Source organism: Hyperolius riggenbachi, chromosome 2 (genome assembly GCF_040937935.1).
Source record: "Hyperolius riggenbachi isolate aHypRig1 chromosome 2, aHypRig1.pri, whole genome shotgun sequence".
NCBI lineage: Eukaryota > Metazoa > Chordata > Amphibia > Anura > Hyperoliidae > Hyperolius > Hyperolius riggenbachi.
Genome location: NC_090647.1, coordinates 539,956,651 through 539,966,039, shown reverse-complemented (window position 1 = coordinate 539,966,039; position 9,389 = coordinate 539,956,651). Strand labels below are relative to the sequence as shown.

The 9,389-nt window shown below is 58.5% G+C and overlaps 42 pseudogenes; all 42 read right to left on the bottom strand.

The window, feature by feature from the left end:
- Positions 1-75: 75 nt before the first annotated feature.
- Positions 76-194, bottom strand: LOC137554223 (5S ribosomal RNA; annotated as a pseudogene).
- An 83-nt stretch (positions 195-277) lies between these two features.
- LOC137553740 (5S ribosomal RNA) lies at positions 278-396 on the bottom strand (annotated as a pseudogene).
- A 56-nt stretch (positions 397-452) lies between these two features.
- LOC137553283 (5S ribosomal RNA) lies at positions 453-571 on the bottom strand (annotated as a pseudogene).
- A 272-nt stretch (positions 572-843) lies between these two features.
- On the bottom strand, positions 844-962 carry LOC137548507 (5S ribosomal RNA; annotated as a pseudogene).
- Positions 963-1,045: 83 nt separating this feature from the next.
- Positions 1,046-1,164, bottom strand: LOC137548297 (5S ribosomal RNA; annotated as a pseudogene).
- Positions 1,165-1,246: 82 nt separating this feature from the next.
- On the bottom strand, positions 1,247-1,365 carry LOC137554051 (5S ribosomal RNA; annotated as a pseudogene).
- Positions 1,366-1,420: 55 nt separating this feature from the next.
- LOC137552808 (5S ribosomal RNA) lies at positions 1,421-1,539 on the bottom strand (annotated as a pseudogene).
- Positions 1,540-1,611: 72 nt separating this feature from the next.
- LOC137553498 (5S ribosomal RNA) lies at positions 1,612-1,730 on the bottom strand (annotated as a pseudogene).
- An 83-nt stretch (positions 1,731-1,813) lies between these two features.
- Positions 1,814-1,932, bottom strand: LOC137553480 (5S ribosomal RNA; annotated as a pseudogene).
- A 56-nt stretch (positions 1,933-1,988) lies between these two features.
- On the bottom strand, positions 1,989-2,107 carry LOC137553940 (5S ribosomal RNA; annotated as a pseudogene).
- Positions 2,108-2,392: 285 nt separating this feature from the next.
- On the bottom strand, positions 2,393-2,511 carry LOC137552634 (5S ribosomal RNA; annotated as a pseudogene).
- Positions 2,512-2,594: 83 nt separating this feature from the next.
- LOC137554351 (5S ribosomal RNA) lies at positions 2,595-2,713 on the bottom strand (annotated as a pseudogene).
- Positions 2,714-2,769: 56 nt separating this feature from the next.
- LOC137553939 (5S ribosomal RNA) lies at positions 2,770-2,888 on the bottom strand (annotated as a pseudogene).
- An 83-nt stretch (positions 2,889-2,971) lies between these two features.
- Positions 2,972-3,090, bottom strand: LOC137553093 (5S ribosomal RNA; annotated as a pseudogene).
- Positions 3,091-3,174: 84 nt separating this feature from the next.
- Positions 3,175-3,293, bottom strand: LOC137551172 (5S ribosomal RNA; annotated as a pseudogene).
- A 71-nt stretch (positions 3,294-3,364) lies between these two features.
- LOC137547909 (5S ribosomal RNA) lies at positions 3,365-3,483 on the bottom strand (annotated as a pseudogene).
- Positions 3,484-3,566: 83 nt separating this feature from the next.
- Positions 3,567-3,685, bottom strand: LOC137554397 (5S ribosomal RNA; annotated as a pseudogene).
- Positions 3,686-3,970: 285 nt separating this feature from the next.
- On the bottom strand, positions 3,971-4,089 carry LOC137549288 (5S ribosomal RNA; annotated as a pseudogene).
- An 84-nt stretch (positions 4,090-4,173) lies between these two features.
- LOC137554429 (5S ribosomal RNA) lies at positions 4,174-4,292 on the bottom strand (annotated as a pseudogene).
- Positions 4,293-4,375: 83 nt separating this feature from the next.
- LOC137553479 (5S ribosomal RNA) lies at positions 4,376-4,494 on the bottom strand (annotated as a pseudogene).
- Positions 4,495-4,550: 56 nt separating this feature from the next.
- Positions 4,551-4,669, bottom strand: LOC137554319 (5S ribosomal RNA; annotated as a pseudogene).
- Positions 4,670-4,752: 83 nt separating this feature from the next.
- Positions 4,753-4,871, bottom strand: LOC137553782 (5S ribosomal RNA; annotated as a pseudogene).
- An 83-nt stretch (positions 4,872-4,954) lies between these two features.
- On the bottom strand, positions 4,955-5,073 carry LOC137554527 (5S ribosomal RNA; annotated as a pseudogene).
- An 84-nt stretch (positions 5,074-5,157) lies between these two features.
- On the bottom strand, positions 5,158-5,276 carry LOC137551171 (5S ribosomal RNA; annotated as a pseudogene).
- A 71-nt stretch (positions 5,277-5,347) lies between these two features.
- On the bottom strand, positions 5,348-5,466 carry LOC137557231 (5S ribosomal RNA; annotated as a pseudogene).
- Positions 5,467-5,549: 83 nt separating this feature from the next.
- On the bottom strand, positions 5,550-5,668 carry LOC137552824 (5S ribosomal RNA; annotated as a pseudogene).
- Positions 5,669-5,752: 84 nt separating this feature from the next.
- Positions 5,753-5,871, bottom strand: LOC137554222 (5S ribosomal RNA; annotated as a pseudogene).
- Positions 5,872-5,954: 83 nt separating this feature from the next.
- LOC137553904 (5S ribosomal RNA) lies at positions 5,955-6,073 on the bottom strand (annotated as a pseudogene).
- Positions 6,074-6,129: 56 nt separating this feature from the next.
- LOC137554058 (5S ribosomal RNA) lies at positions 6,130-6,248 on the bottom strand (annotated as a pseudogene).
- Positions 6,249-6,520: 272 nt separating this feature from the next.
- Positions 6,521-6,639, bottom strand: LOC137552807 (5S ribosomal RNA; annotated as a pseudogene).
- Positions 6,640-6,711: 72 nt separating this feature from the next.
- On the bottom strand, positions 6,712-6,830 carry LOC137554229 (5S ribosomal RNA; annotated as a pseudogene).
- An 83-nt stretch (positions 6,831-6,913) lies between these two features.
- Positions 6,914-7,032, bottom strand: LOC137553423 (5S ribosomal RNA; annotated as a pseudogene).
- Positions 7,033-7,116: 84 nt separating this feature from the next.
- On the bottom strand, positions 7,117-7,235 carry LOC137551568 (5S ribosomal RNA; annotated as a pseudogene).
- An 81-nt stretch (positions 7,236-7,316) lies between these two features.
- LOC137553422 (5S ribosomal RNA) lies at positions 7,317-7,435 on the bottom strand (annotated as a pseudogene).
- A 266-nt stretch (positions 7,436-7,701) lies between these two features.
- On the bottom strand, positions 7,702-7,820 carry LOC137554428 (5S ribosomal RNA; annotated as a pseudogene).
- Positions 7,821-7,903: 83 nt separating this feature from the next.
- LOC137553478 (5S ribosomal RNA) lies at positions 7,904-8,022 on the bottom strand (annotated as a pseudogene).
- Positions 8,023-8,078: 56 nt separating this feature from the next.
- LOC137554396 (5S ribosomal RNA) lies at positions 8,079-8,197 on the bottom strand (annotated as a pseudogene).
- A 285-nt stretch (positions 8,198-8,482) lies between these two features.
- On the bottom strand, positions 8,483-8,601 carry LOC137549287 (5S ribosomal RNA; annotated as a pseudogene).
- Positions 8,602-8,685: 84 nt separating this feature from the next.
- Positions 8,686-8,804, bottom strand: LOC137554426 (5S ribosomal RNA; annotated as a pseudogene).
- Positions 8,805-8,887: 83 nt separating this feature from the next.
- Positions 8,888-9,006, bottom strand: LOC137553477 (5S ribosomal RNA; annotated as a pseudogene).
- Positions 9,007-9,062: 56 nt separating this feature from the next.
- Positions 9,063-9,181, bottom strand: LOC137554318 (5S ribosomal RNA; annotated as a pseudogene).
- Positions 9,182-9,264: 83 nt separating this feature from the next.
- LOC137553781 (5S ribosomal RNA) lies at positions 9,265-9,383 on the bottom strand (annotated as a pseudogene).
- Between the last annotated feature and the right edge of the window lie 6 nt (positions 9,384-9,389).

Here is a 9,389-nt window from a genome sequence, read left to right as displayed (position 1 = left end):
ACCGCCGTTCCGGCGCCTTGAAGGTGAGGCTTCCCACGCGTGCTCATAGCCATTGGGCCTCAAACCCAAAAAAATCACCTGCAGCACCTGGGGTTCACAGCCTGTCTCCCATGCAGCTACTAACCAGGCCTGAAGCCGCTTAGCTTCCGCGATCTGACGAGAGTGGGCCCTTTCGGCTTAGTGTGGCCGCAGGCAAACTCCAAGGCGCCGTTACGGCGCCTTGAAGGTGAGGCTTCCCACGCGTGCTCATAGCCATTGGGCCTCAAACCCAAAAAATCACCTGCAGCACCTGGGGTTCACAGCCGGTCTCCCATGCAGTTACTAACCAGGCCTGAAGCCGCTTAGCTTCCACGATCTGACGAGAGTGGGCCCATTCGGCTTTGTGTGGCCGCAGGCAAACTCCTAGGCTTCCCACGCGTGCTCATAGCCATTGGGCCTCAAACCTAAAAATACACCTGCAGCACCTGGGGTTCACAGCGAGTCTCCCATGCAGCTACTAACCAGGCCTGAAGCCGCTTAGCTTCCGCGGTCTGACGAGAGCAGGCGCTTTCGGATTAGCGTGGCCACAGGTACACTCCAAGGCGCCGTTCCGGCGCCTTGAAGATGAGGCTTCCCACGCGTGCTCATAGCCATTGGGCCTCAAAAACAAAAAAACGCCTGCAGCACCTGGGGTTCACAGCCACTCTCCCATGCAGCTACTAACCAGGACTGAAGCCGCTTAGCTTCCGCAATCTGACAAGAGCGGGCGCATTCAGCTTAGTGTGGCCGCAGGTATACTTCCGGCGCCTTGAAGGTGAGGCTTCCCACGCGTGCTCATAGCCATTGGGCCTCAAACCCAAAAAACGCCTGCAGCACCTGGGGTTCACAGCCAGTCTCCCATGCAGCTACTAACCAGGCCTGAAGCCGCTTAGCTTCCGCGATCTGACGAGAACGGGCGCTTTCGGCTTAGTGTGACCGCAGGCAAACTCCAAGGCGCCGTTACGGCGCCTTGAAGGTGAGGCTTCCCACGCGTGCTCATAGCCATTGGGCCTCAAACCCAAAAAAACGCCTGCAGCACCTGGGGTTCACAGCCGGTCTCCCATGCAGCTACTAACCAGGCCTGAAGCCGCTTAGCTTCCGTGATCTGACGAGAGCGGGCGCTTTCAGCTTAGTGTGGCCGCAGGCAAACTCCAAGGCGCCGTTCCGGCGCCTTGAAGGTGAGGCTTCCCACGCGTGCTCATAGCCATTGGGCCTCAAACCCAAAAAACACCTGCAGCACCTGGGGTTCACAGCCGGTCTCCCATGCAGCTACTAACCAGGCCTGAAGCCGCTTAGCTTCCACGATCTGAAGAGAGTGGGCCCATTCAGCTTTGTGTGGCCGCAGGCAAACTCCTAGGCTTCCCACGCGTGCTCATAGCCATTGGGCCTCAAACCCAAAAAACACCTGCAGCACCTGGGGTTCACAGCCGGTCTCCCATGCAGCTACTAACCAGGCCTGAAGCCGCTTAGCTTCCACAATCTGACGGGAGCGGGCGATTTCGGCTTAGTGTGGCAGCAGGCATACTCCAAGGCGCCTTGAAGGTGAGGCTTCCCACGCGTGCTTATAGCCATTGGGCCTCAAACCCAAAAAAACACCTGCAGCACCTGGGGTTCACAGCCTGTCTCCCATGCAGCTACTAACCAGGCCTAAAACCGCTTAGCTTCCGCAATCTGACGAGAGCAGGCGCTTTCGGCTTAGTGTGGCCGCAGGCAAACTCCAAGGCGCCGTTACGGCGCCTTGAAGGTGAGGCTTCCCACGCGTGCTCATAGCCATTGGGCCTCAAACCCAAAAAATCACCTGCAGCACCTGGGGTTCACAGCCGGTCTCCCATGCAGTTACTAACCAGGCCTGAAGCCGCTTAGCTTCCACGATCTGACGAGAGTGGGCCCTTTCGGCTTTGTGTGGCCGCAGGCAAACTCCTAGGCTTCCCACGCGTGCTCATAGCCATTGGGCCTCAAACCCAAAAATACACCTGCAGCACCTGGGGTTCACAGCCAGTCTCCCATGCAGCTACTAACCAGGCCTGAAGACGCTTAGCTTCCGCGATCTGACGAGAGCAGGCGCTTTCGGATTAGCGTGGCCACAGGTACACTCCAAGGTGCCGCTCCGGCGCCTTGAAGATGAGGCTTCCCACGCGTGCTCATAGCCATTGGGCCTCAAACCCAAAAAAACACCTGCAGCACCTGGGGTTCACAGCCTGTCTCCCATGCAGCTACTAACCAGGCCTGAAGCCGCTTAGCTTCCGCGATATGACAAGAGCGGACGCTTTCGGCTTAGTGTGGCCACAGGCAAACTCCAAGGCGCCGTTACGGCGCCTTGAAGGTGAGGCTTCCCACGCGTGCTCATAGCCATTGGGCCTCAAACCCAAAATAACACCTGCAGCACCTGGGGTTCACAGCCGGTCTCCCATGCAGCTACTAACCAGGCCTGAAGCCGCTTAGCTTCCGCGATCTGACGAGAGTGGGCCCTTTCGGCTTAGTGTGGCCGCAGGCAAACTCCAAGGCGCCGTTACGGCGCCTTGAAGGTGAGGCTTCCCACGCGTGCTCATAGCCATTGGGCCTCAAACCCAAAAAATCACCTGCAGCACCTGGGGTTCACAGCCGGTCTCCCATGCAGTTACTAACCAGGCCTGAAGCCGCTTAGCTTCCACGATCTGACTAGAGTGGGCCCTTTCGGCTTTGTGTGGCCGCAGGCAAACTCCTAGGGTTCCCACGCGTGCTCATAGCCATTGGGCCTCAAACCCAAAAATACACCTGCAGCACCTGGGGTTCACAGCCAGTCTCCCATGCAGCTACTAACCAGGCCTGAAGACGCTTAGCTTCCGCGATCTGACGAGAGCAGGCGCTTTCGGATTAGCGTGGCCACAGGTACACTCCAAGGTGCCGCTCCGGCGCCTTGAAGATGAGGCTTCCCACGCGTGCTCATAGCCATTGGGCCTCAAACCCAAAAAAACACCTGCAGCACCTGGGGTTCACAGCCTGTCTCCCATGCAGCTACTAACCAGGCCTGAAACCGCTTAGCTTCCGCAATCTGACGAGAGCGGGCGCTTTCGGCTTAGTGTGGCCGCAGGCAAACTCCAAGGCGCCGTTACGGCGCCTTGAAGGTGAGGCTTCCCACGCGTGCTCATAGCCATTGGGCCTCAAACCCCAAAAAATCACCTGCAGCACCTGGGGTTCACAGCCGGTCTCCCATGCAGCTACTAACCAGGCCTGAAGCCGCTTAGCTTCCACGATCTGACGGGAGCGGGCGATTTCGGCTTAGTGTGGCAGCAGGCATACTCCAAGGCGCCTTGAAGGTGAGGCTTCCCACGCGTGCTCATAGCCATTGGGCCTCAAACCCAAAAAACGCCTGCAGCACCTGGGGTTCACAGCCGGTCTCCCATGCAGCTACTAACCAGGCCTGAAGCCGCTTAGCTTCCGCAATCTGACGAGAGCGGGCGCTTTCGGCTTAGTGTGGCCACAGGCAAACTCCAAGGCGCCGTTACGGCGCCTTGAAGGTGAGGCTTCCCACGCGTGCTCATAGCCATTGGGCCTCAAACCCAAAAATACACCTGCAGCACCTGGGGTTCACAGCCAGTCTCCCATGCAGCTACTAACCAGGCCTGAAGACGCTTAGCTTCCGCGATCTGACGAGAGCAGGCGCTTTCGGATTAGCGTGGCCACATGTACACTCCAAGGTGCCGCTCCGGCGCCTTGAAGATGAGGCTTCCCACGCGTGCTCATAGCCATTGGGCCTCAAACCCAAAAAAACACCTGCAGCACCTGGGGTTCACAGCCTGTCTCCCATGCAGCTACTAACCAGGCCTGAAGCCGCTTAGCTTCCGCGATATGACAAGAGCGGACGCTTTCGGCTTAGTGTGGCCACAGGCAAACTCCAAGGCGCCGTTACGGCGCCTTGAAGGTGAGGCTTCCCACGCGTGCTCATAGCCATTGGGCCTCAAACCCAAAAAAACACCTGCAGCACCTGGGGTTCACAGCCGGTCTCCCATGCAGCTACTAACCAGGCCTGAAGCCGCTTAGCTTCCGCAATCTGACGAGAGCGGGCGCTTTCGGCTTAGTGTGGCCACAGGCAAACTCCAAACCGCCGTTCCGGCGCCTTGAAGGTGAGGCTTCCCACGCGTGCTCATAGCCATTGGGCCTCAAACCCAAAAAAATCACCTGCAGCACCTGGGGTTCACAGCCTGTCTCCCATGCAGCTACTAACCAGGCCTGAAACCGCTTAGCTTCCGCGATCTGACGAGAGTGGGCCCTTTCGGCTTAGTGTGGCCGCAGGCAAACTCCAAGGCGCCGTTACGGCGCCTTGAAGGTGAGGCTTCCCACGCGTGCTCATAGCCATTGGGCCTCAAACCCAAAAAATCACCTGCAGCACCTGGGGTTCACAGCCGGTCTCCCATGCAGTTACTAACCAGGCCTGAAGCCGCTTAGCTTCCACGATCTGACGAGAGTGGGCCCTTTCGGCTTTGTGTGGCCGCAGGCAAACTCCTAGGGTTCCCACGCGTGCTCATAGCCATTGGGCCTCAAACCCAAAAATACACCTGCAGCACCTGGGGTTCACAGCCAGCCTCCCATGCAGCTACTAACCAGGCCTGAAGACGCTTAGCTTCCGCGATCTGACGAGAGCAGGCGCTTTCGGATTAGCGTGGCCACAGGTACACTCCAAGGTGCCGCTCCGGCGCCTTGAAGATGAGGCTTCCCACGCGTGCTCATAGCCATTGGGCCTCAAACCCAAAAAAACACCTGCAGCACCTGGGGTTCACAGCCTGTCTCCCATGCAGCTACTAACCAGGCCTGAAACCGCTTAGCTTCCGCAATCTGACGAGAGCGGGCGCTTTCGGCTTAGTGTGGCCGCTGGCAAACTCCAAGGCGCCGTTACGGCGCCTTGAAGGTGAGGCTTCCCACGCGTGCTCATAGCCATTGGGCCTCAAACCCAAAAAACCGCCTGCAGCACCTGGGGTTCACAGCCGGTCTCCCATGCAGCTACTAAACAGGCCTGAAGCCACTTAGCTTCCGCGATATAACAAGAGCGGACGCTTTCGGCTTAGTGTGGCCACAGGCAAACTCCAAGGCGCCGTTCCGACGCCTTGAAGGTGAGGCTTCCCACGCGTGCTCATAGCCATTGGGCCTCAAACCCAAAAAAATCACCTGCAGCACCTGGGGTTCACAGCCGGTCTCCCATGCAGCTACTAACCAGGCCTGAAGCCGCTTAGCTTCCACGATCTGACGGGAGCGGGCGATTTCGGCTTAGTGTGGCAGCAGGCATACTCCAAGGCGCCTTGAAGGTGAGGCTTCCCACGCGTGCTCATAGCCATTGGGCCTCAAACCCAAAAAACGCCTGCAGCACCTGGGGTTCACAGCCGGTCTCCCATGCAGCTACTAACCAGGCCTGAAGCCGCTTAGCTTCCGCGATCTGACGAGAGCGGGCGCTTTCAGCTTAGTATGGCCGCAGGTAAACTCCAAGGCGCCGTTCCGGCGCCTTGAAGGTGAGGCTTCCCACGCGTGCTCATAGCCATTGGGCCTCAAACCCAAAAAAACACCTGCAGCACCTGGGGTTCACAGCCGGTCTCCCATGCAGCTGCTAACCAGGCCTGAAGCCGCTTAGCTTCCGCAATCTGACGAGAGCGGGCGCTTTCGGCTTAGTGTGGCCACAGGCAAACTCCAAACCGCCGTTCCGGCGCCTTGAAGGTGAGGCTTCCCACGCCTGCTCATAGCCATTGGGCCTCAAACCCAAAAAAATCACCTGCAGCACCTGGGGTTCACAGCCTGTCTCCCATGCAGCTACTAACCAGGCCTGAAGCCGCTTAGCTTCCGCGATCTGACGAGAGTGGGCCCTTTCGGCTTAGTGTGGCCGCAGGCAAACTCCAAGGCGCCGTTACGGCGCCTTGAAGGTGAGGCTTCCCACGCGTGCTCATAGCCATTGGGCCTCAAACCCAAAAAATCACCTGCAGCACCTGGGGTTCACACCCGGTCTCCCATGCAGTTACTAACCAGGCCTGAAGCCGCTTAGCTTCCACGATCTGACGAGAGTGGGCCCATTCGGCTTTGTGTGGCCGCAGGCAAACTCCTAGGCTTCCCACGCGTGCTCATAGCCATTGGGCCTCAAACCTAAAAATACACCTGCAGCACCTGGGGTTCACAGCCAGTCTCCCATGCAGCTACTAACCAGGCCTGAAGCCGCTTAGCTTCCACGGTCTGACGAGAGCAGGCGCTTTCGGATTAGCGTGGCCACAGGTACACTCCAAGGCGCCGTTCCGGCGCCTTGAAGATGAGGCTTCCCACGCGTGCTCATAGCCATTGGGCCTCAAAAACAAAAAAACGCCTGCAGCACCTGGGGTTCACAGCCACTCTCCCATGCAGCTACTAACCAGGACTGAAGCCGCTTAGCTTCCGCAATCTGACAAGAGCGGGCGCATTCAGCTTAGTGTGGCCGCAGGTATACTTCCGGCGCCTTGAAGGTGAGGCTTCCCACGCGTGCTCATAGCCATTGGGCCTCAAACCCAAAAAACACCTGCAGCACCTGGGGTTCACAGCCGGTCTCCCATGCAGCTACTAACCAGGCCTGAAGCCGCTTAGCTTCCACAATCTGACGGGAGCGGGCGATTTCGGCTTAGTGTGGCAGCAGGCATACTCCAAGGCGCCTTGAAGGTGAGGCTTCCCACGCGTGCTTATAGCCATTGGGCCTCAAACCCAAAAAAACACCTGCAGCACCTGGGGTTCACAGCCTGTCTCCCATGCAGCTACTAACCAGGCCTGAAACCACTTAGCTTCCGCAATCTGACGAGAGCAGGCGCTTTCGGCTTAGTGTGGCCGCAGGCAAACTCCAAGGCGCCGTTACGGCGCCTTGAAGGTGAGGCTTCCCACGCGTGCTCATAGCCATTGGGCCTCAAACCCAAAAAACCACCTGCAGCACCTGGGGTTCACAGCCGGTCTCCCATGCAGCTACTAACCAGGCCTGAAGCCGCTTAGCTTCCGCGATATAACGAGAGCGGACGCTTTCGGCTTAGTGTGGCCACAGGCAAACTCCAAGGCGCCGTTCCGGCGCATTGAAGGTGAGGCTTCCCACGCGTGCTCATAGCCATTGGGCCTCAAACCCAAAAAAATCACCTGCAGCACCTGGGGTTCACAGCCGGTCTCCCATGCAGCTACTAACCAGGGCTGAAGACGCTTAGCTTCCGCGATCTGACGAGAGCGGGCGCTTTCGGCTTAGTGTGGCCGCAGGCAAACTCCAAGGCGCCGTTTCTTCGCCATGTAGGTGTAGCTTCCCACGTGCTCATAGCCATTGGGCCTCAAACCCAAAAAAACACCTGCAGCACCTGGGGTTCACAGCCGGTCTCCCATGCAGCTACTAACCAGGCCTGAAGCCGCTTAGCTTCCGCGATATAACGAGAGCGGACGCTTTCGGCTTAGTGTGGCCACAGGCAAACTCCAAGGCGCCGTTCCGGCGCCTTGAAGGTGAGGCTTCCCACGCGTGCTCATAGCCATTGGGCCTCAAACCCAAAAAAATCACCTGCAGCACACAGCCGGTCTCCCATGCAGCTACTAACCAGGCCTGAAGCCGCTTAGCTTCCACGATCTGACGGGAGCGGGCGATTTCGGCTTAGTGTGGCAGCAGGCATACTCCAAGGCGCCTTGAAGGTGAGGCTTCCCACGCGTGCTTATAGCCATTGGGCCTCAAACCTAAAAAAACACCTGCAGCACCTGGGGTTCACAGCCTGTCTCCCATGCAGCTACTAACCAGGCCTGAAACCGCTTAGCTTCCGCGATCTGACGAGAGTGGGCCCTTTCGGCTTAGTGTGGCCGCAGGCTAACTCCAAGGTGCCGGTACGGCGCCTTGAAGGTGAGGCTTCCCACGCGTGCTCATAGCCATTGGGCCTCAAACCCAAAAAATCACCTGCAGCACCTGGGGTTCACAGCCGGTCTCCCATGCAGTTACTAACCAGGCCTGAAGCCGCTTAGCTTCCACGATCTGACGAGAGTGGGCCCTTTCGGCTTTGTGTGGCCGCAGGCAAACTCCTAGGCTTCCCACGCGTGCTCATAGCCATTGGGCCTCAAACCCAAAAATACACCTGCAGCACCTGGGGTTCACAGCCAGTCTCCCATGCAGCTACTAACCAGGCCTGAAGACGCTTAGCTTCCGCGATCTGACGAGAGCAGGCGCTTTCGGATTAGCGTGGCCACATGTACACTCCAAGGTGCCGCTCCGGCGCCTTGAAGATGAGGCTTCCCACGCGTGCTCATAGCCATTGGGCCTCAAACCCAAAAAAACACCTGCAGCACCTGGGGTTCACAGCCTGTCTCCCATGCAGCTACTAACCAGGCCTGAAGCCGCTTAGCTTCCGCGATATGACAAGAGCGGACGCTTTCGGCTTAGTGTGGCCACAGGCAAACTCCAAGGCGCCGTTACGGCGCCTTGAAGGTGAGGCTTCCCACGCGTGCTCATAGCCATTGGGCCTCAAACCCAAAAAAACACCTGCAGCACCTGGGGTTCACAGCCGGTCTCCCATGCAGCTACTAACCAGGCCTGAAGCCGCTTAGCTTCCGCAATCTGACGAGAGCGGGCGCTTTCGGCTTAGTGTGGCCACAGGCAAACTCCAAACCGCCGTTCCGGCGCCTTGAAGGTGAGGCTTCCCACGCGTGCTCATAGCCATTGGGCCTCAAACCCAAAAAAATCACCTGCAGCACCTGGGGTTCACAGCCTGTCTCCCATGCAGCTACTAACCAGGCCTGAAACCGCTTAGCTTCCGCGATCTGACGAGAGTGGGCCCTTTCGGCTTAGTGTGGCCGCAGGCAAACTCCAAGGCGCCGTTACGGCGCCTTGAAGGTGAGGCTTCCCACGCGTGCTCATAGCCATTGGGCCTCAAACCCAAAAAATCACCTGCAGCACCTGGGGTTCACAGCCGGTCTCCCATGCAGTTACTAACCAGGCCTGAAGCCGCTTAGCTTCCACGATCTGACGAGAGTGGGCCCTTTCGGCTTTGTGTGGCCGCAGGCAAACTCCTAGGGTTCCCACGCGTGCTCATAGCCATTGGGCCTCAAACCCAAAAATACACCTGCAGCACCTGGGGTTCACAGCCAGCCTCCCATGCAGCTACTAACCAGGCCTGAAGACGCTTAGCTTCCGCGATCTGACGAGAGCAGGCGCTTTCGGATTAGCGTGGCCACAGGTACACTCCAAGGTGCCGCTCCGGCGCCTTGAAGATGAGGCTTCCCACGCGTGCTCATAGCCATTGGGCCTCAAACCCAAAAAAACACCTGCAGCACCTGGGGTTCACAGCCTGTCTCCCATGCAGCTACTAACCAGGCCTGAAACCGCTTAGCTTCCGCAATCTGACGAGAGCGGGCGCTTTCGGCTTAGTGTGGCCGCTGGCAAACTC